This window comes from Uranotaenia lowii, chromosome 2, assembly GCF_029784155.1.
Source record: "Uranotaenia lowii strain MFRU-FL chromosome 2, ASM2978415v1, whole genome shotgun sequence".
In the NCBI taxonomy this organism is placed as follows: domain Eukaryota; kingdom Metazoa; phylum Arthropoda; class Insecta; order Diptera; family Culicidae; genus Uranotaenia; species Uranotaenia lowii.
In genome coordinates, this window is record NC_073692.1 from 171,320,235 (window position 1) to 171,335,077 (window position 14,843).

Consider the following 14,843-nt stretch of genomic DNA (forward strand, 5'->3'; position numbering starts at 1 on the left):
AGATGTCAGCGAGAAGACGGTGCAACATTTGTGCTGACAGGGCAGGGTCGGCTTTCAGCATTTCAGCAGGGATGCAATCGATCCCAGGTGCTTTGTTGGATTTCATGTTTTTGATTGCCTGATTGCGCTTCCGAGTTGACGCCATTTATGCGACTTACTGTTGGCGCTTCAAGCTGCGGGTTCTGTTGGCCATCGCTATTCGTTACTCGGAAGAGTTGTTCGAAGTGCTCAGTCCATCGTTTGAGCTGATCTGTTCGATCGGTCAATAACTGACCTGCTCGGTCTTTCAGCGGCATTCTTGCATTAGTCCTTGCACCACTGAGGCGGCGAGAAATGTCATAAAGTAATCGGATATCTCCATTGGCGGCGGCTCTTTCCCCCTCTTCGGCTAGGGAGTTTGTCCAGGCTATCTTGTCTCGTCTAACTGCTCGTTTAACTGCCTTTTCCAGCTCTGCATATTGTAAGCGGACGGCTGCTTTGGCTGACCCGGTACATGCCTGCTCAATTCCGACTTTCGCCTTTCTCCGATCATCGACCATCCTCCAAGTTTCATCCGACATCAATTCACTTCTTCTTCCACAAACTTTACCGAGAGTACCATGGCTCGTCGTGATAAAGGCATTCTTGATTCCACACCACTGTTCTTCGATTGTTCCGTTTGTCGGCAGCTCCGAGGCTCGGAATGCTAGCTGTTCAACGTATGCCCTTTTCATCTCTGGATTCTCCAACCGGCGGACGTCGTATCGACACCCGAATTTCTCCTCGCGCCGTTGGACATGCGTAACTCTCAGTCGTATCTCGCCAAGGACGAGGTGATGGTCAGATGCAATGTCTGTGCTTCGTTTGTTGCAGACATAAGAAGGCTCCTTCTCCATTTTCGGCTGATGCAGATGTGGTCAATTTGATTTTCTGTTCGGCCATCTCGGGATACCCAAGTGACCTTATGTGCTGGTCGATGGGGGAAGAGCGATCCACCGATCACCATGTTGTTGTTGCCACAAAATTCTACAAACAGCTCTCTGTTTTCGCTCATCTGTCCTAGGCCATGGCGCCCCATGATGCGCTCAAGGTCTTGATTGTCGGAGCCAATCTTTGCGTTGAAGTCGCCCAAATGGATTCGAATGTCACCCTTCGGAATTCTCTCTACCACGCTGTTCAGTTGACTGTAAAACTGCTCTTTCTCCTGCAAATCGGCAACGTCAGTTGGCGCATAACACTGGACCATTGTAAGGTTTCTAACCCGTGTTCTAAATATGGCTACGATTATTCTTTCGTTTATCGGTTCCCATCTAATGAGGGCCGCGTAGGCCTGCGGGCTTAACAGGAAACCAACTCCTCGTTCCCGAGTAGCATGTTCTCCTCGTATGCCAGAGTAAAGCAGGACTTGCTCGGACTGTGTCTTGTGTTCTCCAGTGTTAGGCCAACGGACTTCGCTCAGTCCCAGAATTTCAAGCTTGGGGCGGCTAGCTTCTCTAGCAAGTTGAGCCAGCTTGCCTTATTGAGCAAGGGTTAAAACATTCCAAGTTCCAATTCGTGTCCGTTTTTCAGATCGGTCATATCTTTCGGATTCCGTAACAAGTTTATGAATCGGGAGCAGTAGGTTGTTAGCCTAAAGTCCCTATCCCGCGATGGGGCTGCCATCTTGGACTTAGCTGGCGGGAGCCGCATTTCATAAATTCAGCTGCTTGCTGCAAGACAGACGCTGTTTGAGCCGCCCCTGACCTGGAGAACAGACGCTCGGTTGTTGTTGCACGCCGCCCCTGACCTGGGGAACGCGTGCGGCCACCTTCTCAGTCTGCATGCGACCAAAACATCCACCGGGGTTGCATATTAGAGGTGAATAAATTTGCTATCGATCACCTGAACTTCATTTTTACGTATGATCAAGAGAATTGTTTATATTAGTGACTTTATGATAGGAAAAAGTATTAAAAACGTATTTTTTTAGAGAAAATTTTGTTTCAGCGGTAGTTTTAGACTTGATGGTAACATTTAAAAAATCTGATTTTCTTTTTTATTCACCTCTAATATGCAAAAAAGAGATTTTAAATTGATGTTACGCAGTCCGAGATATTTGAATCTAAGTGCAAGAACTTTTTTTATTTTTCCAAAACTTGATATTTGAAGCATAACTCAAAAACTGTTCTACTGAGATTTTTTTGAATTTCATTTTCGGATTCAGCGCTCGATTTTTTTCAAATTTTGTAAACTAGTGTAATCACAGCAGCTTCACGCTCTAGAATCGGTAATAGATACCTTTATTACCGATTCTAGAGCGTGAAGCTGCTGTGATTACACTAGTTTTTAAGCGTTGTGACGCCACGAAAATTTTATTATTTTTCAGTTCATGATTCCTTTAAACGTCACATACTGTCGGAAATTGGAAATCTCTTCAAACTTTTTGAGAAGAATTCAATGCTTTTTTCAGAATGAAAATCGTTTGAGAAGGTTGTGAGTTGCACCTGGGTAAAGAATGCGTTGTGACGTCACGAAAATTGATTTCCTTTTTTTCGGAAACGTCTATGATTTTTTTTTTCAACACTATTATACTATTTCTTCAAAACAAGTTTAACATAACAATGCGCTTCAATAAAGGAATTCAATTATCAAGTTTTTAATGAAATTAAGAATCATATTTTTTCGCATAAACGCGGTTATTTTAAAACGTTTTAAATAAAAAAAAATTAATTTGCGCTTGTTGAGTTTTGATTCTGGATTTGAAGAATTTGATTTTGAATAAACAAACAATCATAAACATGAAATCTCCATCGATTTTTTAAATGAATATTTTTGAATTATACAGCAAGTAGTGATCTCTGATTTGAATAAAAATGTTGCAGGTAGTTATCTGAGGTTTGAAAAAAAAAATACAATAAGATCAAGTTCTTCTATATAAGAATGAATAAACGCGCAAATAGCTTCTATTACTTGCTACTTGCTTATATTATGTTAACAAGAAAACAAAACAAAATAACTATGTATCTATGGAATAAATGCGATGAGATAAAAAAAAATCTTTGGACATGGTAAATTTTATAGATAAACATTTTCTTTTGAACAAATTCATAAGCCTTTGAAGGAAAATAAATTTCTCATAAAATTATTTAAAAAAATTGTCCTTTATTGAAACTTCCACCTCAAAGAATGTTGCTAGAAAATCCAAATCGAACCCCGTATTCACATTAAATCCTACGAAGAGACTTTTAACTGAATAACAAAATTAAAATATGAAGGTACTAGCACACGGTTCCATGCACAGTTAGGGCCGATTATACTACGAAAAGGTGTCGCGCAATAAACATTAAGTTTATATAGAAAAACCTTTTAAACAGTTTTCACCAATAATTTTGATCCTTGGCCCTTATTCTGCGCCTCGAGTGACGTGACGATAGTAGAGTCACCCAAGTCACTCTATTCCAGCAGTCGGTTTAGGTGAGGAACGTCACTTCGGATGAACTTTGTGAGTTCTTACCCTATTCTCGTAGTCACCGTGGGTGAGAATCGTCGCATTCGGGTGACGATTTTAGGTGACAATTGTCGGTACCTTTTCAGGTGGTGACGAGATAGAAATTTAATCGAGAATTTATGTAAATCACAATGTAAGGCTCTAAATGGTTAATTATACTAATGAATGATAGTTTTGGAAATAAAATTAAGCAAATTTATTAGCAAATATGATTTTTAAATATATTGAAACTTTTTCATTGCTATCTCAAATATGTAATTTGGATTGGAATACTGAATGGAAAGTATGATCTTCTAATGAAATCTAAAATTCAGATTTAATTGAAGTTTGTTTTTCGAACCGTTAAAACGATGAAATGACGAAAACTTTGGAATTCAAATATTATAGTACTTTTAATTTTATTTTCACTTTTTAATAATATGCTATGCAAAGAAACCGGATTTAGGTTTATGTGACCGAAATTTGTCGTTTGAATCTGATGCTGCTGCTGCTATTTCGTTGGTTTCGATAAATGCTCGGCATTCCATGATCTCCTATCTGACAGGCGAAACAACTTCCGGCATGCCACGGGGGTAACTTCAGTTGAGGAAAATATATAAACCGGCAGCATTCGCCATTACTGAAAACGAAAAAAAAAACTTAACTTCGCTCGGATGATCGAACAGTTTCAGGTACAAAACACAAATTATTTTACATACCTGATAAACCTTTGGAAATGTTTAACAAACACCGCCTTTTTGTGCGCTGGGTTTTTGGAGCAGCAGCCGTCGGCATCTGATTTTTTTTCCCCGGCAATATGGCTCAGATCCGAACTTAGCTTTGATGAACGAAATTTCCACTTACGTCGCACAAATCGTCCGTTTTTCTTCCTGAAGCAGCTTGCTGTAACCGTACCATCCGATGATGGCCATTTTCGAACCGAAATTCTAACCCGAAATTCTAAAAACTTACTTCGGAAAATCCGAAGCGAGAGCAAAATCCAAACAACACCAGCAAAATTCTACCATTTTGACAGATGTGTTCATTCGGTCACTCACCTAGAGTGAACCTCTGTCACTTTACCCACAACGACTCCGGGAATAAGGTGACAAATCTCACGGTGACTCGAGGTGAGGTGACAATCGTCACCTCATGCGCGGCGCAGAATAAGGGCCCTTATCAATTGATTTTTCTATTAATTTCAGTGTTTTAAAGCTTAAATTGTAATAATATTTCATCTGAGGAACGGATTTCGATTAGAGTTATCATAAAACAGTTATTATCATTCATGTATTTTTTGTAACTGACCCATCAGAAGCTTATTTTTGAATCACAATATGTTTTTTTACCATGGCCCTTATTCTGCGCCGCGAGTGACGTGACGATAGTCGACTCACCCAAGTCACACTATTCCAGTAGTCGGTTTAGGTGAGGAACGTCACTTCGGATGAACTTTGTGAGTTCTTACCCTATTCTGGTAGTCACCGTGGGTGAGAATCGTCGCATTCGGGTGACGATTTTAGGTGACAATTGTCGGTACCTTTTCAGGTGGTGACGAGATTAAAATGGAATGAAAAATTACAAAAATTACAGAAAGCGGAGTTGTTAGTTGTTAAAAATCCATCAAAATATTTTACCTAGCATGTTTTTAGCTTAATTTATTAATAAATTTGTAAACACAACGATGATCTCTTTTTACGAGAAGGGTTGGAGTTTAAAAGAGTTGGTTTTATCTAAGGGATTTTGGCTACCAAATCTTCCTTGGCATGCAATCTTAACTGTTGCCACTGAGGGGATGTACACTGAGGAGATGTACACGGTGCGAGTTTTCAGGTCCATCCGGGCCCGGATTAATTACAAAAAAAGTAGATTGAGATTGAAATTTTGAAAAATCTTTAGGGAAAAATAAATTTATTAGTTTTCATGATTTTGTATACAATTTATAAACTTTTAATAGTTCGAAATTGTGAACACTTTCGAAAAGTCGATACCCTGCTTTTTATTTAGTGGCCGTAACTTTTTTAACACGTATCTCAAAACTTTTTTGAATTTGGTGTAAAATAAAACAAAAATTTAGAAGAAACTGTAAATAGCTTCTCGAACACAAACGCCGATAGCAGATTTTGAATCGGCTCGAGGAACCGGACCGGCTTCAGCGACAGCAACGGATCCAGCAGGAATGTGTTCGGATCGGCGAGGGCCATCACGATACACTTCATGGCATCCTCCCGGGCGTAGCTGGTATTTTCGTCCGTGTACGTTCCGAGCAGCTCACTGTTTGATCGACACCACCGACTTTAGGACCGCGTCGATTTATTCCATCAGCACTTGTCCTCGCTGATTTTCGCCCCAAGCTGGCCGAAACACCTAAACCTAAAACCTAAAATAGGTAGACAGAAGTTAGAAATGGTGAGGTTAAGAGAAGCAACTTATTTTTCCTACCTGAAATAGCTGCTAAGGTTGTCGCAGATACTCGGAAGCCTTTTTGCACACCGGTTTGTGAGACAGCAGTCGCCCTGCATGCTGTTCAAGTTTTTGTTGCTCCAGTTTGATGCTGTGTCTGAAATTTCCACTTTTGTAGCCAAATTCGCCCTTTTTTTCTTATTGACCAGCTTGCTAACACCATACAATCCGATAATTGTCCAGGACGGGGCACAATTTTCACTCGTTTATTTTAAATTCAATTTTCAAAACCCGACTCGTAAACACCGGCACAACACAATCAGAGCAAATTTCGCCATTTTTCTAGATGGGTTCATCCAGTCACTCAGCTCGGAATGAGTATCTGTCACTTGCTCTCACCTTGCTGTCACCTCACTTAAACCGACTGTCGGAATAAGGTGACAAGAGTCGAGTGACGGTGGGGTGACTCGCCAACTGTCACGTCACTCGCGGCGCAGAATAAGGGCCCATAACCCTTATCGAAATGGGACCTTTGGATAAACTGTTTATCATAACGAAAGCTTTGTGAATGACTATATAATGAAAACAAATTAGCCGGTAGGAACTTCGGAAATTGGTGCAAATCTGGGTGTTCATGTTTTTTTTTCAAGAAAAAAATCTCATAATTCCATACAAATTTTAGGCTTATTGCGCCATCTATTTCCTTGGTCCGATCCCCCAAATTTAGCACTGGACTTTGTGCTAGGCCTGGGATCAATTTTAGCTTTCCATCAGTCGGCTGATTTAGGCACTCTAGTGTCCATTAACTAACTTTTAATAAATCGCTTGATTTTGAAATTATCATTTATTTTTCCTTTCCTTTGCAATTAAATATTGAAAAAATTCAGAATCATATTTCAACGCTTTTCCAAATAAATATTCCTAGCATAAGTTTTTTTTTTAAATAATATTCACATCATCGCACAAATAAATTTTGAATAAAATTGATGTGCGCAGTGTTGGAAACCTTATTCCAATTCCCTTAATTTTTTTGGTATAAATGGATCGATTTCATCACCAAATCACATTATTTGTTGAGTTTTTGAGCATTTTTAGTAAATTGAGCATTAATTTTAGGATTATATTTTGATTTATTCTATGTAGCTGACCATAAAATTTCGTGACGTCACAACGCAAAACCCTACTTAAAAAAAATGGCGCGTTGTGACGTCACGAAACTGAATCGCTCTAAAATAAATTTAAATCAACAGTTGAAAAAACCAAAAACAGCGTTTTGTTGGTTGTAATGAAACGATACTTTTCTGAAATTTTCATAAAATTTGATCAAATAGAAGAGCAGAAAAATGCGGTGTTGTAAAAAAACTGAAAAGTGGAAAAGAGGCGCGTTGTGACGTCACGATTTCTTTCGCTTATATTTTGATAACTATTTGTTCAATAAAAATACTTTTGATTTCGAATGGTAAAGAATTAAATTCTGAACTTGGGGGTAGAATTTTTTCCAATGTGCGATATGAACTGTAAAATCTACACACAATATACCAGAACATTGTTTTGCAAACGTTGTGTCGTCACGCTGGAATGGGTCATATTTACGTGTGTAAAATGTTCGTATTTGTAAATGTATGCTCGGATAGTGTCGTGTGTACGTCACGTGTGTATTTTTGTACACGTAGTATCTCAACACTTCTTGCAAGCTAAGTATAAAAAATGATGGTTATTCAGCTCAATTTGCCGCGCAAAGGGACTGTTTTCAAACAGCGCTTCAAACAGCGCCCCTGGTAAAAATGGAAAAGATCGATCCGAAAAAAATTGTTCCGATTTTAAGATTGGTCGATTCTAGGACCGTTCTTCTGAATCGATATTTTCCTGAAGATCGCACAATCTTGATTTCGATGAATTGGGCGAAAAATATTGTGCGGGAAATAATGGTCTAGCTGGGATATTGGTGTGCATTTTACTTTGTCAGTATTGTCAATTAATTTTGAAGCAACGCTACTGAATTAAAAATATCTATTGTTAATACAACCCTTCTGCTTTAAATATTCTGAAATAGGTAAACAGGCTTTATAGCAGGCATGTCAAACTGGGGGTTCGCGGGCCGCATGCGGCCCGCGGCCTAGGTCAATGCGACCCGCGTTGCCCCGTTTTAAATTGTCACAAAAAACACCACTGATTTTTATGTAAAATATTACTGCAAAAAAAACTAAAGCTGAATGTATCGATCTAACTGATTTTGGCTGCGGCCCTCTACGTCATAGAAAGTTTTTAATGCGGCCCGCACACCTAAACGAGTTTGACATGCCTGCTTTATAGCATCTCAATAAATTTTATGATAACTACTTTCCAAGTGACAAAAAAGTTAAATGGGCTTTTTTCAGCTTCATGGTTGCTTTTCAATATTTTGAAGCTAAAAATGTTATAAAAAATCCAAGTAAGAAATCCAGATATTCAATGGATCAGAAGATTTTTTTCTTTTTTTTTTACAAAAAGTTTCATTGAGGAGTGTATTCGAAAAAAAACTGCAAAACTTTGTTTCGAAAATTGATAAAATTATCAGTGAAACTACCTTATAATATAAATGTTTACATGTGCAAAATTTTGTGACGATATGTCAAGTGGTTTTTGAGATAGCGTCCAATAAAGAAACTCATTCATCAAAATTGTTGGGCAAGATCGTGAAAAAGCCAGAAAAGTTCCAGTGATCCGGTGTCCAATTCACGTACGGATCGGTATTTTTCACCGCTGAAGGCTAAGGATGTTCCAGAGAATGTAAAACTTACTACTATCTACAAGTTTACTACCAAGCATCCCGCATAATGGAGCTATTTTTCGAATGGATAGCAAATGCCTTCTGTTTTCATAAAAGCCTGTTAATCCTATCACCCAAGTGTCGTTTCTCTGAAGGCTTCCATCTCTGAGGCGTGAGCTTCAATGTCAGAGGCTTATATTGCGAAGGTATGCTCCCGATTCAGATCACGCCTGAAGAAAGTACTTCAGAACGAAAGTGTACACATCGAATAACTGTTTCTTAATATGTTTATCTCTAAAGGATGTTCACGATGAAATTGCCACACACAATATTAATTCGCAAAATTCGAGTTTTCCTCCGATTGATAACAAATTTTCAGGGATTGAAAAATAGCTATTTAACTTAATTTTAACATTTTACTCGTATTTTATTCACAGTTCGTACGCAAATGCCCGCACTTTGGCCTTGACCCCAGCCATAAGATTCTGAAAAACCTGTGAATCAACCGTTTTTGCATGTAAATCCATACTTTCTTTAGTTCCTCGACTGTCTCCACTACCTTAGGTCGTTTAAGAAGGTGCTGCCTCATAATAATCCAGTACTTCTCTATGGGGCGGAGCTACGGAGTGTTGGGAGGGTTGAACATTTTCAGCACGAAATACCACTTCAGCACGTCCTTGGAGTAGTGTCATGAGGCCAAATCCTGCCAGAAGATTGTTGGGACTTAGTGGGCCTTCAGGAGAGGAAGCAGCTGTTTCTGGAGGCACTCTTTCATGTTGAGTAGACCTGTCTGTTCATCGTGTCCGCACTCCGCTTCCCACACGTGCAGATGGCTTGTCAAACCAGGATTTTATTCGCAAATTTGGACATCTTCTGAGTGTGGACATGCTCCGGAACGCTGAACTTATCCTTAGCCTTTTGTAGCTTGAACATTCGAAGCCCAGGCTTAGTTTTGGCCTTCTGGACAAAACTTCGGCTTAGGTGCAGCTTCTTAGCCACATCCCGAACGGAGACGTTCGGGTTTCGGTTAAAGGCCCCAACTACGCGGTTGTGATTTTGGTGTTGTACGGAATAATTTTTTCTTCACTTCTGGGCTTCCGATCGGTGTTCAATCGTTCCTCGAACCGCTTAATCACTCGCGACACCGTGAGATTCGCGATTCCCAACGTTTTAGCGATGGAACGATGCGAGAGATCCTTGTTCTCGTGATGAATGCGCAAGATTTTATCACGCACGAGCTGTTTTTCGACTCCATTTCCGTGAGTTTCGATCACAGGACTTTAAAATTTTTATGTAAACAATGCACTATGAACTAAATTCACCCAAATTTTCATTAAATTCTACCCAACGGTTAAAAAGTTAGAGCACTTTTATAGTGTGGCAATTTCATCGTGGTCACTCTTTAGGTGATTTTTGAAGGTAAAAACAATCTAAACTTTGACCGTTTTGAGGCACCTTTATATCAAACACTTACATATAGAATTTCAATAAAATTTCATGTTTCTTTAATGAGCATCTTACATTGTTAACACCACCTGCCCTCAAAACGAGTACTATGTATGCCGTGATCAAGTCTTGATCTTATAACCCCTTTCTAAGAAGAATTAAACGATATCCTCTAGGCCACGGTCGGCAGTCCGGTTGAGCTGAAATTTTGCAAAGAACAGTTTTTTGGACCAAATGTATATATGTCCGATTTTCGAAATTCGACATAACCCTTTTCGATGCCACCCGAATATACAGATTCTGTATTATTCAACGCCCTTAGATGACTATTCTATTTGTTGTAATTATTACTGTCCCATTCTGCGTTTTTGATAATTTCCAAAAGTTAATGGGTTTTTAATTTAGTCCAGCCAAACGATCGGTCGCACTCGACCGAAATGCATTATGTCAATAAACCAAATGACTCATCGTCACCCTCATTAGTATGCGCATTTCCCTTTTACAGCTGTTTCTATTTGCTCGCAAAACATGAACACCAACCCACCAATGAAAGTCCTTGATAAATTTAAAAACCTCTCACATGACGGCACACGCGTCTGCCAGTCCCAACTCCGAACAAGCCCAAGTGAATCACCAAACATGAAGGAAAAAAAACGGAAACAAATAAAGGTGAACTCCCGAAATGTTACACCAGTTAAAGTCCTTTACCCGAAATGTGACCGATGCGGTGGTTTCGGTTCACTGAAGTGCTATATAGTTTCCATTTCCGAACGGAAGGAACATACCTATCTTTCTGAGGATATTGTTTGAGTCACTTTAAGTCGCTCCTTATTTGTGTTAGAGGCTTTCCTTTTTCCAGGGTTGCTAGCGAACCGGGAAAACCGGGAAAACCGGGAAAAACTTTGGAATTTCATCACGTCACCGGGAAACCGGGAAAAAACCGGGAATTTCGGCACCTCACCGGGAAAATTTACATTTTTTAAATATTTTAGAATTATTTCAAAATTTAAGAGTATTTTTGAGAGTCTCGATATATGTAGATTAGAGTGCCCCAAATGACCTGACTTTTGAAAATCTTATGCGCTGCAGGCTAATATTGATCCTAGGCCTAGTACAAGATCTCATGAAAAATTTGGGCCAGATCGGATCACGGGAAGGGGTCGCTCAACGAGCCTGAAGTTTGTATGGAATTTGAAGACATTTTGTTCGGGAGAAATATGAAAAACCAGTTTTTCAGCAATAACTTTGTTTCCTGTCGGCCAATTTCAAAAACGGTTTTTCTTAAAGATTGAGTTATGATAAATATTTCATCCCAAGACTGCATATTGATAAGAGTTAAGATAAAAAAGTTATTAGGCTTCAAAAATGGGCTAACTTTTTTAACGGTGGTATTCATCACTGTTAATGAGGCGTCAATACGCTCGTCCGCCCCGACTCATTAACAGTGATGAATACCATCCTTAAAAAAGTTAGCCCATTTTTGAAGCCTAATAACTTTTTTATCTTAACTCCTATCGATATGCAGTCTTCGGATGAAATATTTGTCATAGTTTAGGCTTTAATAAAGGCGTTTTTGAAAAATATCGGCCGACGGGAACTAAAATTATTCATGAAAAACTGGTTTTTGATGTTTCTCCCGAACAAAATGTCTCCAGTACAAACTTCAGGCTCGTTGAGCGACCTCTTCCCGTGCGTGATCCGATCTGGCCCAAATTTGGCATGAGATCTTGTACTAGGCCTAGGATCAATATTAGCCTGCAGCGCATAACATTTTACAGGTTTTGAATTTCCCATACAAATTTGGGCAGTCTAATGTAGATTTATCTCATAAACGTTTATTTTACTTCATTAGTAAAATAAGCGTTTATGTCATACCTTTTTTCACTAATTGCGGAGAAATATGAGTTATCTAATTTTTTCGCTTTTCGCAAGTGTGCTACACTTACAAGCATAACTTAAATGATATTAATTGCATAATGAAACTATTATCGACAAAACTGAACACAAAACTTAACTTTTTTCTTTTAAAGAGGTTTCTAACTTAACCAGGTTCTCTTATAGAGGGTTAGCAACATACAAATGAATTAAAGTGATCTAGAAATTCAACTATTCAATATGTATTTGATAAAAATCCACCTGACACCAGTTGATGCATCAGTTTGAAGTTTTCTGAGTAAGTTTCAATATGGCATAGAAGTGTTATTTTCTCTAATTTCCTTAGTCTAGTCAGGAAAACGACTCTAGCTTATGGAGGTATTACACTCTCACTTGAAGAGGTTTTGGGTTTTGCAAATCATGAGACTTGTTGTTTTCTCTCACTATAGAGGTTTCTCGCACATCCAGGTTCGGCTGTACCAGTTTCAGTTTCGATGTAAAATTATTCAGTGTTCGATATACATAGTTCATAAAATTATTTTATGCAAAAAGCAAATAATTTGGCAGCGTGAGACGTTTTTAAGTATAGTTAAAGGAGATGAGGGCATAATGAGCACCCGAGGCATAATGAGAACTACGCTTTTCTACGAAAGTGCGTATTTTCTTAAATAAATTTTCATGAGGATTTGTTTCGTACTTCCTATAGTATTAATTTTTCACAAAAAAAGGAATCTCCTTATCATCTTTACAGAGATATTTAAAAAAAAACTAGCTTGGTTCTCAAGTTACGAAAATATTATAATTTTTGAGCACCACGAAATAAGCTCTTACGATCTTAAAATAACCTTGATCTATAATGTACGCACTGCAACATGATGTACACATTGTTTCTCAATATTTACCATCACAAAATTTTTGATTTTTCACTTCTTTCAATTTTAAAACACGTTTTTACTTAAATTTGTTGACTAGGGGCATATAGAGCACCATATTATCGAGGCATAATGAGCATTTTCTGCCGTAGAATCTAGCAGCGAATTAAAATTGATTTATAGCGCCACACCTTGACTAGTTTTCATCCGACAATTTAGCCTATTGGTAAGGTGTCGGAGAGGTAATCAAAAGACTAGAGTTAGATTTCTGTTCGAGGTGATTTTTTTCCATTCACAATTCATGATCGATTTTTTTATCGTTACATTATGCGGCTAGTAGCATCATCCTCCGAACAAAGCACATAATGTATGAGAGTGCGTGAATTGTTTGTATTCTACAAACAGACCTAGATTATTTTGTTATTGCTTTGTTTGATGAATCTACGACTCACCTGACTTCATCGAATTGAATTTGCTGCTAGATTCCCCGGCATAAACGCACATCTTGCTCTGATTAATGGTGCTCATACTGCCTCAGGGGGGGTTCTCATTATGCCTCCACAGTGGCTGGTTTTCAGCTTTTGGCAAAAAATTTTAAAATGCTTTTTTTAACGTTTTCATCTAGTTTTTCACGTTTCAGCCCGTTAGGGAATAGGCTTTTCAAGTGTCTGAACACGAAACAATAATGTAACCTCCATATTATTGCTATTTTCTATGGTTAAATAACCGTTCTCCTTAAGGTGGCCATTATGCCCCCATCTCCCCTACACATCTTTTTCATCAGAAAAAATATTGGTTTTCCAATGTTGATGTTGTTGTGTATTTCGTTTGAATTGGCCTGAGGAAGGAAGCATTACATCGCAAGTGTTAAGTTTTTAATTCATCCTACATTAAACTGTTGCTTAGAGTTTCCGAAATCTAAGGTCTTAACCCTGATAAAAAATAATATCTTACACTCAAACAATTGAACCTCAGTCCTGTTTTATACACGGTTTCTATATTTTCACGAATCTTTAGTCCAAATGACTATTACTATAGTTATTCATTGTGTTGTTTAAAAAAAACATTTTTTTCAAAAACATGTCTTTGGATTTGTACAAAAGAATATAACTGGATTTAAAAAATAACTATATATTTTCCTGCAATCTGATGATTTTAAGTTTTGTAAGACAAATCCCCATTCAAGTTGATTTTATAGTATGTTTCGATGTATTTTTCACATATTTCTATATAAATTGTACTTTTTTTTCTAGAACTCTATAGAAATTCTAGAAAATTTATTTTGGCTGAAAAGTACTACATTATGGTTTCAAGATCAATTTAACCGGACTGTTTTTTGCAAAATTGTTGAAATTGTGGAGCAAAACAACGAATAGATGCCCAGTTCGTTAGATTTTTTTTAAATCATGAAAACCTGTAAATTTGAAACGGAAAGAATACCTGTTACAAGACGCCGAAATGTTTATCATGATTTCTTATCGGTTAACAAGTTTTGGGATACAATTATTAGAAATTTGAAGGCTTTTATATTAATTTTTTTTATTCGCCATGATTTTAAATCAAAAACGAGAATAGAAAATATCGGAAAACCGGGAAAAAACCTGGGAAAAACCGGGAAAAACTTTGGAATTTCAAAACGAAAAATCGCAAGCAACCCTGTTTTTCCAGTCGTCTGGTTTGGTTTGGTTTGGTTGACGACGACACAGTCAGGTAAATTGTCCTTTGGGCAAAGACGGCTGGAGGCAGGTTTGTTCCTTTTTCGGCGAAAGAGATTTATTACGGTCTAAGGGATATCCTTCCGTGCCCGATACCCTATTTAAATGCCGGAAAATGATTTCCAAGTGGTTTATTTTTATTTGTTTTTGATAGGGGATTTGTCGCGGTATGTGAGACATGCGATATATTGATTCTCGGTAGCCCGTTAAAAGGCGATAATATGATAGGAAGAGCACTTTCTATTTTTTCTGTTCAAGTTTCTTGATGTGAATATTCCCCACAGAGAAGCAGCCTTGAACCGCTTATGTCATCTGGATGTTCTTAATTACCATTAGTC

The 14,843-nt window shown here is 38.1% G+C and overlaps 1 protein-coding gene across 1 annotated transcript in view; it reads left to right on the plus strand.

Annotated features, from left to right (window-relative positions):
* The window catches only part of LOC129749802 (calphotin-like), a 321,578-nt gene that overhangs the window by 25,401 nt on the left and 281,334 nt on the right, over positions 1-14,843 (plus strand). The window lies entirely within an intron of this gene.